The following is an 8,879-nucleotide window of genomic DNA, read 5'->3' as shown; positions in this document are numbered from 1 at the left end:
TAGGCCACGCATCTGACCGCTACTGTGCTGAGGCCAGGCACCAGCTCTCGAACACTTCCTCATACCCACCCCTTTACAATGACCTCAAATATGAACAACAGGCCACCATCTCCCAGACTGTTTCTGATCTCATCACCTCTGGCGATCTGCCCGTTACAGCTTCTAACCTTATCGTCCCCCAGCCCCACACTGCCCGCTTCTATCTCCTATTCAAAGCACACAAATAGGATTGCCCTAGCAAACCCATCCAAACCATCCCCTATCTAGGTACATTCCTCTGCAACCAGGTGAGATGTAACACCTGTCCCTGTATCTCCTCCCTCACATCTGACAAAGGGACCTCAGTAGTCCTTCCAGGCGAGAAAGAGGTTCCCATGCACCTCCTCTAACTTCACCTACTGCCATCCAGTGTTCCTGATGTGGCCTCCTTTACACCAACAAGACTGAATGTAGACTTGGCGACCATTTTGCACAACACCTACTTTTGGTCCACCAAGGCCTACTGGATCTCACGTTTGCTAACCATTTTGACTCTCCTTCCCGTTCCCATATTGGGCTTTCCCCTGGGCTTCCCCCATTGCAACAGTGAGGTTGCATGCAAACTGGAGGAACAGTACCTCATAATTCGCTGGGGGAGCTTACAACCCAACGGTATGAACATTGCCTTCTCCAATTTCAGGTAACTAGAACCCTCCCCCATTGCTCCTCTTCTCCCATCCCATCCCTCCTTTCGTTTGCCCTATTTCTCCAAATGTGTTACCTGGACTACATGTATATTTCCCATCCCCCTTCCCTTCCACCTACATTCATTCCACTAGCTCTACAATTGGCAATTCTTCAATCATCATTTTTCATCGCTGGCCTCTGTGCAACCATCTGCCTTTCAACAACCCCCCATCCCTCATCTGTATCCACCAATCACCTGACAGGCTTTGTCCTGCCCATCCTCTTTTCCAGCTTTCCTTCCCCCCCTTCCCCACCACAACCAGTCTGAAGAAGGACCCCGATCTGAAACGTCATCTATCCATGTGCTCCAGAAATACTGCCTGGCCCGCTGAGTTACTCCAGTTACTTTGTGCCTTTTGTTGTAAACCAGCATCTGCAGTTCCTTGTTTCAAATTTTTTGTAAATTGTTATTAGGTTTCTCAGCAGCATCTCTGTTTCACTGATGGAGTCAAGTAAAGGGCCTGTCCCTTGGGCGTCATTCGTGCATCATCATTTACGCTACATCATGTACGCATCACGACGCGCGCATGGTGCACATTATGCGCGCATGGTGCGTGGTGTCGTAGGCAGTGACGAGCAGTCGCGCACGGCGCCCCAGGATTTTGGGATGTACAAGATCTTTGCACGCCATCTGCGTGACGCGCTAATGACGCCCAAGTGGGACACGCCCTTTACTATGAAAACAGGTAACGAAGGATAAAACATGAAATCTTGCTAAATAACCTCAACTTACTTTCTTCTCTTCCTCTCCCGTGTAGAAAGTTCACTGGTATTGAACAGTGATTAAATATGACATAATTCATCATTGAATGTTTGGCTATAATTTATTCATAAATGTGCTGTTGGGAGGTTAAACACAGTACATGCCCACACACGTTTTGCATTCTTTTATTCTTGGAGGCAATATGCGTGCAAATTTCCTTTCAGCTTGGTGTGAGAAGTGAGGGGAGAGGGAGGAGAGATTGTGATTCATATCTTCAGAATGTGTGGAAAATAGTCAGTGCAGATGTGTGTTACTTAATCCATTCCAAATATCTAGAGAGGACCAAATTAATGTCAAAACAAAGTTTAAAAAAATGTTGTGCTTTTAATTTGCCAAGGTTTGAAACATTATATATTTTAAGGAAAATAAAAGACCCTTTCGCCATTCAAAACATCATAACAGGACAAAAATCTTGTCCATAGACGCAAATAATGTTTTATTTTTCAATATGTGCCAGCTGTCAGTTGTAAATTCTTCATTCTTTTACTTAAGCAGTCAAGAATAAACTGGCCTGGAGTTTCCTGTCTGTTGCTCTGTTTTTCTTCTGTTGAAATCTGCCTGCAAAATTTACAAAAGACTGCGAACATTTTCGCAGAATTTTTGTTTGGGTTTTTGTGTGTGTAGATTTCGAAACATCACTAGAGAGTCCAAAACTAATGGCCCTAGTGAGAGGAGACGGGGTAGGTTGTTTGGAACTGAGGTCAGATGACATTTCTTCTTGAAGAGACGAATTCTAATCCATAGAAGGCAGCGGAGGTTAAGTCACTTAATATCTTGAAGAAAGAGAGATCATGGAAGAAAAGACAGGAAGAGGATATAAATATAGATAATAAACGATGATGTTTTGAATGGTGGTTCAAGCCAGTGGCCTACTCTTGTAACTTAGCGGGTCAGGCAGAATCTCTGGAGAAAAAGGATTGGTGACGTTTTAGGTCGGGACCCTTCTTCAGACTGTAGAAGGATCCCAACCCACAACGTCACCTATCCTTTTTCTCCAGGCAGAGATGCTGCCTGACCTGCTAAGTTATTCCAGCACTTTGGTTTTCTTTGGTATAATCCAGCATCTGCTGTTCCTTCCTATCGCATTTTGGCCTCCTCTTATTCCTGTATTCTATGCTTCTCTCTATCACATTTGAAGCAAGCTCCACCCATAATTTTGGATATCACTGTTGACGAATTAATCTCCTTTGGGAGTTCCCACTAATTGCACTTGCATACAATACATTGAGTGATTAATTTCTTCCTGTTTTCTAGGTATATTGGAGTATATTAATCAGTTTCTTATTAAATTAAAATAAAAAGTAAATTTAAAACGTTACAAAATAAGGCAGCGGTTAGAGTTGCTGCCTTACAGTGCCAGCGACCTGGATTTGATCCTGACTACGGGTGGAGTTTGTTGGTTCTCCCTGTGACCTTGTGCGTTTTCTCCAAGATAATCTATTACCTCCCACACTCCAAAGACGTACAGGTTCGTAGGTTAATTGGCTTGGTATAAATGTAAAACTGATCCCTAGTGTGTGTAGGATAATGTTAATGTGCAGTCGGTGGTCTCGATGGTTTGAAGGGCCTGTTTCCGCACTGTATCTTTAAACTAAACTAAACTAAACACAACTTTTGGTGTCCTAGGGCCTGCAACAAAACAGTGCTTTCAGAAAGTTTCAAATATAGAAGTGCTTCTTTTGGATCTGAGGATACAAAAAGGCATGTTTTATAAGGTTTTAAATATACTTTTTATTTTAATGTAACAAGAAACTGATTAAGATACTCCAATATAACTAGAAAGCAATCTTACCATTTAAAAAATAAATTGGAACTATTTAACGCTAATTTATTTGGAGACTGTGAATAAATAATGATTGAACGCGGTGGGCAAGACAAGAGAGACAAGAGACAAGAGACATTTATTTGTCATATGTACCAATTGGTACAGTGAAATGTGTGGTCACCATACAGTCATACGAATAAAAAAGAGCACCGAACATGATAGCCTTTAATATAGACATCCCCACTAAGCGGAATCAAAGTTTCCCACTATGAGGGAAGGCACCAAAGTTCAGTCATCCTCCTACGTTGGCCTCTGTTGTTCACCCGTGGTCGGGGGGCTCCCGAACCCCTCGCTGTCGCCGCTACGGGCAGCCCAATGTTCAGGCCCGCTCACCGGATGATGGAACTCCGACGTCGGAACAGGAGAACATTCTTAGCGGCTTGGACTTTCGAATCGGTCACTTCCTACCAGAGACTGCGGCTCCCGAAGTCCACAGACCGAGCTGGGCGGAGATTCACGCTGGCCACCCTCGGCAAAGGGATCTCAGGACTCCACAATGTTGAAGTCAACGTCGCCCGTCCTGAAAGCTCTACAAACCACAGCTCCACGGTGTTGAAGCAGCAGGCCCAACACTCCGGAGCTTCAAAAGGTGATCCAGGTAAGGCATCGCCCCGCTCTGTGGTGAATCCAGTGCTGCACCGCTGCTGAAGCTTTGGTCCGGTCCCCGGCAGGAAAGGCCGCGCCAATCCAGTTGGTAGGCCGCGGGGGGGGGGGGCGAAGATGCGACAAGGAGAATCGTCACATCCTTGCCAGGAAGTGACTGAGAAACGGTTTCCCCCTTACCCTACCCCCTCACCAACATAAAAATACAAAAAAAACGTACTCTTTAAACAAACTAAAAATGAAAAAAAAGATAGAAAAACAGACAGACTGTAGGCAGAGGCTGCCATCAATGCGATGCCCCTAGTGGCTGTGAATCTGTGTTTCCCAAATCAAATAAAAAAAAACAAAGGAAAATAGCTCTAAAGGAAACTTAAGAACAAAAATTGTTTTAAAATACTGTGAAATTGCATTTGTTTTGAATTGCAAATATATTGCATTGCAGGTAAAACTCTGCAGAAACAAAGCATTTCATAGTAACCACAAATTTGCACCAGAATTGGCAAATTATCTGCTGAAAGTATCTGCTGAAGGATGCAATGATTCAGAAACAGGCTACACTACAAATTAGGAGCCGGGGTGGGGACATTTGGCTCGTCCCGAAGCTGCATGCCATTTAATAAGATCATGGCAGAGGAGGTTTGAGTGACAGAACATAGAAACAAGGAACCGCAGAAGTTGGTTTACAAAAAAAGACACAAAGTGCTAGAGTAAATCAGCAGGTCAGGCACCATCTCTGGTAAATAGGGATAGTTGACGTTTCGGGACGGGACTCTTCTTCAGATTGATTGTTGGGGGTGGGGAAAGCTGGAAGAGAGCAGGGGGGAGGGGAGGGGACTTGATAGACGGATGTTTAGATAAAGGCCAAAGATGAAAATAGAGAAGGTGTGCGACAAAAGGATTGAATAGTTGTGAATTGTGAAGCTAGAGGAAGGCATAAACTTGAAAGAGGAGAGGGAGGGGTGAAAAAGGTATGTTCAGATGGGACATATTGGGGAGAGGAGGATTGGGGGGGGGGGGGGGGGGGGGGGGGGGGGGGGGGGGGGATAGAAGTGCGAATGGAAAGGGGAGGTTTATGTTGCTACCTAAAATTGAAAATTCAATGTTCATATCGATGGGTTGTAAGATACCCAAGCAGAATATGAAGTGCCATTTCTCATATTCCAAATGACACCTTATATTCCACAAGGGTGGCTTACAACCGAATGGTATGTACATTGAATTCTCCAATTTTAGGTAACTACAAAAACGTTGCTTCCTCCCTCCCTACTTTTCCCACATCCTCCCCTTTCTCCCCTGCCCCTCTTCCCTATGCCCCACCTGGTCTTGCCTCTATTGCTGCCCTCACCCTTCCCCTCCACCTACATTCCTTCCTCCAGCTTCACAATTCACAACTCTTCAATCCTTTTGTCCCACACCTATTTTCTCTTCTCTGGCCTTTGTCCAACCATCTGTTTTTCAAAGAACCCCTCGCCTGTATCAACATATTAGCTGCCAGGCTTTGTCCTGCCAGTCCTCCCTTACAACTTGTTTTCCCCCAACTCCTCCCCCACCACAATCAATCTGAAGAAAGTTGCCACCAAAAAGATCGCCTCTCCATGTTCTCCAGAGATGCTGCCTCCTGTGTTCCTGTGTTACATGCTGTGTTACTCCAACACATTGTTTCTTTGAGGGACAGAATGCCCTACTTTTAAGATGATCTTAAGCTCACCTTTATATTCCTGCCCAGCTTGGTGATTTACAATTTCCTCTCTCTACCTTGGTTATAGAGAATATATCTATGCTCACTTAAAGCTATTCCAATCCGAGGACTCTGTGCAAGAATCTCACCTCATCAATTCACCTTTTCACTCTTCTAAAACTCCTGTTGATATATGCTGAGCTGGTTTAATCTTTTCTCATTTGACACAATGCCAATCCACCCAGTCCTGCCAACCTCCTCTGAAACATTACCAATGCATTTATATATTTTTGTAACTACTTCTCCAAGTGTGGTTACACCAGTGACCTTAATTATAAAAATACATTGCTTAATGTAGAAGTCGGCACTGCAGTTAAAGAAAGTGGCTCCATACATTATTTTTAGCATGTGTTGGCTGACAACAAGGAGGTTTGGCAAAGTGTCTCAAATGAGCATTTTTCAATGCATTCCATCTTTAATTGGTTTCTATGAGTTGTGGGCTCTAGTTCCCATCCAGAGACATAGTGCCTACTGTAGGTTCAAAATTCAGTAAGAAATTGAGAGCCCAAGGCTTCAAATAAGCATTTCAAGATAATTCAAGGGCCCACCTGCCCTCTCAAATGTATGAGAAAGGTCCTGCAGTGCTATTTGAAGATGAAGAAGGCAGTCCTCCTGTTTCAGTCATTCCTTAGCCTTCAACTATCCTCGCTAAAATATTGATTGGTTCATCGACCCAGAGTTTTATGTAAGATTTTGTTCTGTGCGAATAGACCGTGAGGTTTTCTGCAGTAGCAGTAAGTGCACTTGAACAGAGATGATTGATCGTGGGAAAAGCACTTTGAAACATCCCAGGGTTGCCAAAGACATTGTAGGCATGTCTTTTTTTAATGATGATTAGGACTGTTCCTTTACCTGAATGTGCCGTGTGCATCCAGCCCAGTTACATTACAGCGGGTCAGGTAGACCATCTTCGGGTCGGAGCCCTTCAACATCAGTCATCCTTTTTCCCCAGAGATGCTGCCTGACCTGCTGAGTTTCTCCAGCACTTAGGTCATAAGTGATAAGAGCAGAATTAGGCCATTCAGCCCATCAAGTCTACTGCGCCATTCAATCATGGCTGATCTATCTCACCCTCCTAACCCAATTCTCCCCACAACCCCTGACACCCGTACTAATCAAGAATCTTTCTATCTCTGCCTTAAAAATATTCATTGACGGTCTCCACAGACTTTTTGGCAAAGAATTCCGCAGATTCACCACCCTCTGGCTAAAGAGTTTCCTCATCATTTCCTTCCCAAAGGAACGTTCTTTAAATCTGAGGCTATGACCGCTAGTCCTAGACTCTCCCATTAGTGGAAACTTCCTCTCCACTTCCACTCTACCAAGCCTTTCATTATCCGATAAGTTTCATTGAAGTCCCCTCTCATCGTTCTAAATTCCAGCGAATAAAGGCCCAGTGCTGTCAAACGCTCATCACATGTTAACCCACTCATTCCTAGGATCATACTTGTAAACTTCCTCTGGACCCTCTCCAGAGCCAGTACATCCTTCCTCAGATATGGTGCCCAAAATTGCTCCCAATACTCCAAATGCAATCTGACCAGCACCTTCTGGATGCTGCCTGTCCCGCTGAGTTACACCAGCATTTTGTGTCTACCTTTAATTTAAACCAGCATCTGCAGTTCTTTCCTACACCTTATAGAGCCTCTGCATTACATTCCTATATTCTAGCACTTGAAATAAATGCTAGCATGTTCACTTACTGTGCCACAGAAGGCAGCGGAGGCCAATTCACTGGATGTTTTCTAGATAGAGATAGATTTAGCTCTTAGGGCTAATGGAATCAAAGGTTATGGGGAAAAAGCCAGAACGGGGTACTGATTTTGGATAATCAACCATGATCATATTGAATGGTGGTGCTGGCTCAAAGGGCCGAATGGCCTACTCCTGCACCTATTTTCTATGTTTCTATTTCTATCTTTGGTATAAACCAGCATCTGCAGTTCCTTCCTACACACCAGTTATATTACAAATAGCTAATTAATGTCCTAGGGCATTAAATCATGTGCTTTGTTTGGTTAAACTCTTGCACTCATTTGTGTTGATGCCGCAACATGCCCACATCCTCAATCCTCTTATACTTTGTGCATTTCAATAACACTATGTAAATCAGTTGAACATCGTGCAGGATAAACATAATCGTTGGGCAAGCAATGGTAAATGGAATTTAATCCTGACATGTGCATAGTGGTGGATCTTGGAAGGTCAAATATATGTAGGACATACAGAGTAAGGGGTAGGGCACTAGAAAGTGTTAATGAACAGAGGCGTGGGGTACAAGTCCATGATCCTGCAAGTGGCCACATACGTAGATAGGGTGATCGAGAAGGCCTATGGTATGTTTACCTTCATTAACTGCGGCATAGACTATCAGAGGCCTACAGACAGATGTGGAGGCCAAGTCATTGGGTGTTTTTCAAGCGGAAATTGGTATGTGTTTGTTTAGTAAGGGTGTCAAAGATCACGGGTGGCAGGCAGGAGAATGGGTTTGAGAGGGAAAAATAGATAAGCTTTAATCAAATGGCGGAGCCGACTGGATGGGTCGACCAGCCTAATTCTGGTCCTTTGTCTTATGATCTTGTGTTACATCTTTATGAAACATTTATTAGGTCCCTCCTGGAATATTGTACGCAGTTCTGGTCGCCACACTTATGGCGGGATGTGATTGTGACGGCGAGGGTGTTTAAATGATTCACAGGGATGTTGGTTGGATTCGAGCGCTTAAGGAGAGATTTGTTAGGATGTGATTGCTTTGGGGATTGTTTTCCCTAGACTGGAAGTGGGTGCAGTGTGTCCTGATAGAGGAGGTTAGATAGGATAGGAATAGGAATCATTTTTCCCTCTCTTGGCCTGTCGATACAATAGAGCATTGGTGTAAGGTGAGAGATAACATGTTTAAATGCGGGTTCGAGAAAGGAATTATTTAACACAGTAACACTGGGGTGGTTGGGATCTGGAATGTGATGCCTGAGGAAATGATGGTGGCAGGAACTCTCACAATATTTAAGAAACACCGAGCAAACACCTGAATTGATATGGCATTGGAAGCTACGATCAAATGGGACTAGTATAGATAAGGATAATGGTTGACATGCATTAGGTGGACAGTAGGACTACTTTGCGGCTCTGTAACTTTATAAATAAGGTAAATGATTGGGATGTATTTCACGGAGTGTGTAGATATTGATTCAGTCCCATAACTTTAGGGAGTTGCTGCTTACTGC

The sequence above is a fragment of the Leucoraja erinacea genome, chromosome 27, assembly GCF_028641065.1.
Source record: "Leucoraja erinacea ecotype New England chromosome 27, Leri_hhj_1, whole genome shotgun sequence".
NCBI classification, from domain to species: Eukaryota; Metazoa; Chordata; class Chondrichthyes; order Rajiformes; family Rajidae; genus Leucoraja; species Leucoraja erinaceus.
Note: the sequence above shows the minus strand (reverse complement) of the source record.